Source organism: Rattus norvegicus, chromosome 3 (genome assembly GCF_036323735.1).
Source record: "Rattus norvegicus strain BN/NHsdMcwi chromosome 3, GRCr8, whole genome shotgun sequence".
NCBI classification, from domain to species: domain Eukaryota; kingdom Metazoa; phylum Chordata; class Mammalia; order Rodentia; family Muridae; genus Rattus; species Rattus norvegicus.
The window spans coordinates 64,262,765-64,270,854 of NC_086021.1; positions in this window are offsets into that span (position 1 = coordinate 64,262,765).

The window sequence follows — 8,090 nt, forward strand, 5'->3', positions numbered from 1 at the left end:
GTACCTGATTTTAGTATAACAAAGTAAAGGAGGCTGCGGGGAGAAATGACTTCAACCTCTTGGACCAGAAAGAAACACAGTTTACTTGGAGAGTGCAAAGAGAAGAAAATTCGGCCAAAAGATTTGAAACACAGTACCAGGCCCATCACAATGAAACCCAGTGCTTGGCAAAGCTCCACAGCCCCTCTACCCAGGCCAATGTCTATGGATAAGCCATAACAACCGAGTGAAGCCAGAAGGCTGACAGCGTCCTTTATTCCTCCCCCCCCCCACACAACCTTGGGCAGCAGAGCAAAGAACAGAACTCTACCTCCTAAGGAGAAGAACATAAAAGCTAGCACCTGGAGCCCGGTCACAGGCCCATTGCAACAAGAGCCAGCCCCAGAAGAAACTGAAGCTCCTTGATACATTCCTCTAGGCTGGCCCTGGCATTAGGTAGAGACTGATGTGCTAGTGGGGTAGGCCAGAGTTTCAGCTCTGTCAGTTTTAACCAGACCCCTGGAACTGCTCCACTGCTAAATGGAGACATACAGCCCCAGTCTGTTTGACTTCCACTCCAGCTAGTGAAGCCATGAGTCCACCTTTTCAGCAGGCATTCTTAGTATGCCCCACACACCACAACCTCTCTCCTGTCAGTCCTGGTATAGCATATTTAGACACATGTTGGTAGTACTGCTGGACATAGAATAAGTGTGACATAGCATAGAATCTTGGGGTTTTAGCTATACCACTTCTGGGCATATACCCAAAAGATACTCCAAAATATAACAAGGACACATGCTCCCCTATGTTCATAGCAGCCTTATTTATAATAGCCAGAGGCCAGAAGCAACCCTGATGCCCTTCAACAGGAGAACCAAAACAATGACTTCATGAAATTCATAGGCAAATGGATGGAACTAGAAAATATCATCCTGAGTGAGGTAACCCAATCACAGAAAACACACATGGTATGCACTCACTTATAAGTGGATATTAGCCCAAAAGCTTGGAATACCCAAGATACAATTCACAGACCACGTGAAGCTCAAGAAGAAGGACAACCAAAGTGTGGATGCTTCAGACCTTCTTATAAGGGGGAACAAAAATACTCACAGGAAGAAATATGGAAACAATATGTGGAGCATAGACTGAAGGAAAGGTCATCCAGAGACTGCCGCACATGGGGATGCATCCCACATGCAGTCACCAAATCCAGTCACTATTGCAGATGCCAAGAAGTGCATGCTGACAGGAGCCTGATATAGCTGTCTCCTGAGAGACTCCGCCAGAGTGTGACAAATACAGAGGCAGATGCTTGCAGCTAACTATTGAACTGAGAACAGGGTCCCCAGTGGAGAAGTTAGAGAAAGGACTAAAGGAGCTGAAGAGGTTTACAACCCCATAAGAACACAATGTCAACCAACCAACCCCCTACCCCTGACCTCCCAGGGACTAAACCTGGAGTTTAGAGTACATCCCAAGAGTACACAGGGATGGACCTATGGCTCTAGCTGCTTATGTAGTAGAGGATGGCCTTGTTGGGCATCAATGGGAGGAGAGGCCCTAGGTCCTGTCAAGGCTCAATGCCCCAGTGTAGGGGGATGTTGGGGTGGGGAGGTGGGAGGGTGTGGGTGGGTGGGAAGCACCCTCATAAAAGCAGGGGAAGATATTGGGTTTCTGGAGGGGAAATTGGGAAAGGTGATAACATTTGAAAGTAAAGAAAAAATGTCAAAAAAAAATAAGAATCTTGGGGTTTATCTATCCATCTGAGATTAGCAGAATCCTGTGGCGTCCAGTGATTGTGAATGAGGCATCTTGTCCCATCCTGGCCCCAGAAAGAGATTTTTTCTTTTTGGAGCAAACTACTTTCCCTAGGTACTCTCCTAGGTCTGCCTCTCCCACCATGGGTAAAGGATTTAAGTAGGGTCTTGCTATGTAGCTCAGGGTGGCCTCAAAAACATGCTCCTCCTATATCAGCATCCTGAGTGCTGGGATTGCAGGCAAGTACATCATGCCTAAATACTCTTTTAGTACTCAACTATGTATTTTCAGCAAATGTGGCTCGGATTGCCCTCTAGTTCTGAAGGTAGCAGGCCAGGAGTAGACTCCTAGCAATCCAGGATCTGGGAGCACAGAGTAATGCAACAGTGGACAGTGAATATTGGTTCAGAGAAACTACATCGCAGAAATTCCGGAAATATAGCTATAAATGAAGGCAGGATGGGGAGATCAGAGTGAACCCCTCTTATTTAATACTGTACAGCAGCCTGCAGAGAGTCTTCAGGAGCATCAGGAACTTTCAGGAAACTAGGATTTCACCAGAGCTCTCAAAATAAGAAGCCAGAAACTGACCAGACTACTGATTCTGAAAGAACTTACAAAGAAATGTAAAGTAGCTGTTTTTAAGGTAACTTGGTGAGCTTCAGCGAAACACAGGGAAATGTTTCAGCGTTCTAATCAAAGACGTTAACAAAGCTGTGGAAGCAATTAAAGGAACGAAAGTTCACCAGCTGCAAATCTTAGTCAATGGAAATTTAGGTGTAGTCAAAGGCAGTGAACAGAACAAGCTGTGAGCCCAAAGACGTCCTGTTCGAAAATACAGTAAACAGGAGAAACAGGAAGGATAAATGAATTTTTTTTTAAAATGATAAAACGATTATGGGGAATTTGAAATGACTTAAAAGAGTGACTAGCTTGGTTACTAGGGCTCAAGAAAGACTTCAGAGACCCAGAGCATTAGAAGTCTTATTTAAAGAAATAACAGAAAACTTCCCAACCAAAAGGACGCACACCCATGTGCAGAAGGTCAAAGTTCACCTTACATTTCAGACAATTAAGTCTACTCGAAGATAACTTACAATCAGATTCTTTTAAGGATGAAAGATAAGCAAAGGAGTCCCAAGGCTTCGGGAGACAAGAACAGGCATGTAGGTCTGTCCCCATTGGCAGACTGTGGATATCTCTTCTGACGGAACTCAAGGGTGGATGAGAGTCTCACCGGAGAAACAAAGAATGAAGGAGAAAGCCAGACATGGTGGTCCCTACCTGTGATCCCAGTACTCAGGGGCTGAGGCAGAGGAGTGGTCAGCCTGGGCTACAAAGAAAGACTGTCAGTTAGAGAGGGGAGGGGAAGAAAAGAAATAGGAGGAGGAAGAGGAGGAGGAGGAGAGGAGGAGGAGGAGGAGGAGGAGGAGGAGAGGAGGAGAGGAGGAGGAGGAGGAGAATAAGTCTCCAGACATCATGACTAAGAGGCTAAAGGGATAGGCTCTCTACCTTATTAACGCAGGTTGACTAAATGATCTCGCCTCTAAGGACACACTTAAACTGCAGATGAAAAGATGGATTCATTAATCACATGCACACGGAGCCCAAAGGCAAACAGGAGCGGTCACATTTGCATCGGAGGAAAGCACTTCAAACCAAAACCGATGAAAAGAAACAAGGAAGGCCATTGCAGAGACAAAAGAGTAAATTCACAGGTGGGTTAGCAATCCACCCCATGTCAAAGCTGCCGCACAGAGAGGAAGCGTTAACAAGAGGAATTGGGAGACATAGATGCCAACACGTTAGGGGCTTGAGCAGGGCACTTTCAGTAAAGATCACCCAGACCCAAAAACAAAGAAACAGCAGGCTTCAGTTGCTCCACACCAGCAGCTGAAGCACATTCCGCCCAACAGCTGCCGAATGCATTTCCCCCTCATTGGAACATGGAACATTCTCCAAGCCACAAAGCAAGACTCAACCTTCCTGACCATAATGCAATTAAAGCAGAAAAAGAGCTAGAAAGACTTGGAAATCGGATGGATATACGGAAATGAAGCACCTTTCTCTGGAATAGCCAGTGAGTGTGTCACAGAAAATATGAACAAAAAAAATAGAATACATCTTCCTGGAGGGCTGGAGAGATGCGTAGTTAAGAGAATTTAATTCTAGAAGACCCGGGTTCAATGCCTAGGACCCACATGGGGGCTCATAACAGTCTACAATTCAAGTTTCAGTGGATCCAATGCCCTCCTCTGGACTCCATACACAGACATACATGCACGCAAAACACCCATCCATATAAAGTGACTTATTTTCATTTCCTAAAACAAATGAAAGAAGCACAATGTGCTGAAACCTATCAAGGACAGCAAGGCTGTCCTATCGAGGCTAAGGAGGGAGCATATAGTGGCTCACAGCCAAGAAGTAATAACGACACTGCTAAACAACCACTGCCACTTAAGAGAGTAGAAGAATAGACACAAGTCCCAAATTAACAGTAGGAAAAGTAAACAAAGATCGCAGCAGAAATAAGTTAAATGGGGATTTAAAAATAATAATACAAAATGCCAGCCATGGTAGGACATGCCTGTAATTCTAGAACTTGGAATATGAGACATAAGAATTGTAGGTTTAAGGCTAGCCTCACTATATAACATAATGGAACTTTATTTATCTCTCCCCTCTTTCTGTCCCTGTCCCTGTCTCTCTGTCTCTGTCTCTTCCTTTGTCTCTCTGTGTCTGTCTGTCTCTCTGTCTTTCTGTCTGTCTGTCTGTCTGTCCCATTAACCAGGCAGTGACTCGTGCCTGCAATCCCAGCATTGGGAGGCTGAGGCAGGAGAATTGTTATAAGTTTCTGGCCAGTCTGAGCTATAAACATCAAGACTCTGTCTCCAAAACTGGAAAGACAAATAAAACGAAGAGCTGGTTCTCCAAAAATATAAACAAAAGGAAAAAAGAATCTTGTCTAAACTAAGAAAAAGAGACAGAAGCCAAGAGGGAGACATTATGGTACCACCGGACTCCTGAAGCTTGTCAGAGATAGCTAACAAATACAGGAAAGGCTGAACTAGACGTACGTACGCGCACACGCATGCGTGCACACATGCACGACAGCTGACCAGCTGTGGTCACTCAGGCCTGGAACCTTAGCACTTGGGAGGCTGAGGTAGGAGGATTGTTGAGGCAAAAGCCAGCTTATACTACTTAGTGAGTTCACGGTCCACCTCAGTTACATGGTGTGAGACTGCCTCAAAAAAAAAAAAAGAAAGAAAGAAAGAAAGAGAGAAAGAAAGAAAGAAAGAAAGAAAGAAAGAAAGAAAGAAAGAAAGAAAGAAAAGAAAAAAACAGAATGAGAGAGAACCAAAAGAAACCTACAAATGTAACGAATTCCACAAGAATAAGAAATTATCCCAAACCCATTCTATAATGCTAACCTGACCCTGATATTAAAAACAAGATAAAGAAACATGAGAATAGGAAAAAAGGTTAACGACCTTGATGAACATAGCTATATAAAAAAACCCTCCACAAAACAAACCATCGAACAAAAACCACCAGCACATTGAAAAGGTATTTGCCATGACCCAGTGAGATTCATCCTTGGGATAAACAATGCTTCACCATATGCAAGTCAATAAGCATAATACACACAAACAGAACAAAAGACAAAAGCCATGGCTTCACCTCAATAGACACAGGGAAGACACTGGGTGAAATCCAACATCCCTCTGTGATGAAAAACACTGGACAAACGAGGGCTAGAAGAACGCACACCACCACATTAAGCCCATTCACATAGGCCAACAAACAGCTAACATCCTGCTGAAGGGGGGAAGCTGAGAATTAGCTCCAGAAAGACAAGGAGGGCCACTTACTCTTTCATTCATCATGGTCCCTGAAATCCTCACCAGGGCAACTAGGCAAGAGGAAGAGATTAAGGACATCTAAACTGGAAAGCAGGAAGTAGTCTGTCACTGAAGACATGGGCTAATATATAGAAACCGCACAAAATTCCACCAGTATCGAACTGGTATAGGAATCCAGCAAAGTTGCAGGACCAAAATTAACATACAACATCAGCAATATGGCCGTGCTAATAAATTATCTGAAACGCATACCAAGAAAGCCATCTCATTTATAACAGCTACCAAAAAAAAAGTGGAGTAAATTTAACAGAAATGGTGAAAGATCTCTATTAAGAAAATTATAAAACATTGCTGAAAGAAATGGAACAGGACACAGAGCAGCAGAAAGATGCCCTGTCTTCGATGGAAGGAAGACTCAACATGGTCCAAACTATCCAAAGAGATAAACATATTCAGTGCAAACAAACAGAACAATAGAGTTCCTCACAGAACTAGAAAAAACAACTATAAAACTTACATGGGTCCACACATACACAAATTAATAAACAGTAAATAAATAAAATCTTGAATAAGAACAAAGACCAAGGCAAGAAACATTAAACTGACTCCACGACATACTACAAATTGTAACCCAGACAACCTAGGATTAATATAAAAACAGACACTGAAACAATGAGACAGAACGGAAGCCTACGAGTAAATCCACACACCCCTGGCCAACAAGGGTCCTAAGAACACTCATGGACAGAAGAACAATCTTCCCCACCAATAAATACTGCTGGGAAGCTAAAGTCCATGCAGAAAAATAAAACTGGACCCTTCAACCATTATAAAAATCCAACTCAGAGTTCAACTTAAAGACTTCCACTTAAGAACTATTAAATTAATGGGGCAAAAAGCATAGAGACTGTGTCAGAAAACTGGGATGGGCAAGGGTTCTTTGGCCAAGAGCCCCAAGGCACAGGAAAGGAAAGCAGGAATAGAAAACATGAATACGTCACACTGAAGTGCATCAGCCCAGTAAGGGAGAAGCAGGCGGCAGCACAGGGAAACAGCCTACGGCTGGGAGGAAATATATGTGATGTATATTTCTGGAATACATAAGGAACTCCAAAATCTCACAGCATGAAAATCAATACCCCAGCCTTTTGAACGGCCAGTAAATCTAAACAGACTTTCTGTAAGAGAAGATGTACAAGCACCATGTTTGCCACTTTTATTGAAGTCACTGGGGAAATACTGATCAGAACCACAATGAGGTGTCTCTCGCCTTGCCTCAGTGAGGATGTCCGTGGAGGAAACAAGGGAGGCCAGCACTAGATGATAAACGCTGTGGAGGTGTGGAGAAAGGGGACTCTTGCACACTGTTGATGGGAATGCGAATGGATGCATCTGTTGTAGAAAAGTATGGAGGCCCCTAAAGAAACTAAAAATAGAACTGCCGTATGCTTCAGCAATCCTACTGCTGTGTCTGAAGGAGATGAATCAATGTTTTATAGACCCCTGTACGCCCATGGTCACGATAGCCAAGAGGGAGAAACAAGAAGTGTGCACCAACTGATGAGTGGAAAAAGAATATGTGGAATACACGATGGAATGGTATCCAGCCACTAAAAGAATAAAGTCCCATCACTCACAACGACATACAGGGAATTCCAGATAATTACATTGAGTGAATTAAGCTAGGTACAGAAAGACAAGAACCATATGCTGTCATTCATATGGAATCAATACTACTACTACTACTACTACTACTACTACTACTACTACTACCACCACCACCACTACTACTATTATTATATTAATAACATCATATTATATTTACTAATAGTAGTAGTGGTAGTAGTAGTAATAGTAGTAGTAGTGGTATACTATTAGTAATATAATAAATATAATATGATATTATTAATATAATATTAATATAATAATAGTAGTAGTGGTGGTGGTAGTAGTAGTAGTAGTAGTAGTAGTAGTAGTAGTAGTAGTAGTAGTATGCATCCCCTATCATATAAGTTGAAAGTACCATGGAGGTTACTAAAGGCTGGGGGTACAGTGAGTGGGGGACTGGGAAGAGGTTTGCCAGTGGGTACTAAGTTACAGGTAGATGGGAACAGAAAGTTCAGTGTGCTACTAAAAGTCGGTGACTATGGCGAGACACTGTGCACTGAAACACACCGGAGAGATGGGTGCTTAAGGAGCCGCAGTCATGTGGCTGGAGTAATACAGAAAAGAGAATTTTTTTCTTTTCTTGTTTGTTTCTTTTAGAAACCAAGACAAAAAGCAAACCCTTGCTTTCTCTGGGCATTCTGGGCTTTCTCTCTCTCTCTCTCTTTTCATAAAGTTATTTCCCGATTTTTCTGTCACATGGCTGCTTTAAAAAGCTTGGCTTTCTCTCTTCTCCTGCTCCACCTTCCCCTTCTGGGCAGCTGCCTGGATTTACAGCGGCACACCTGTGGTTACTCTTTTAAACTCTAGTAA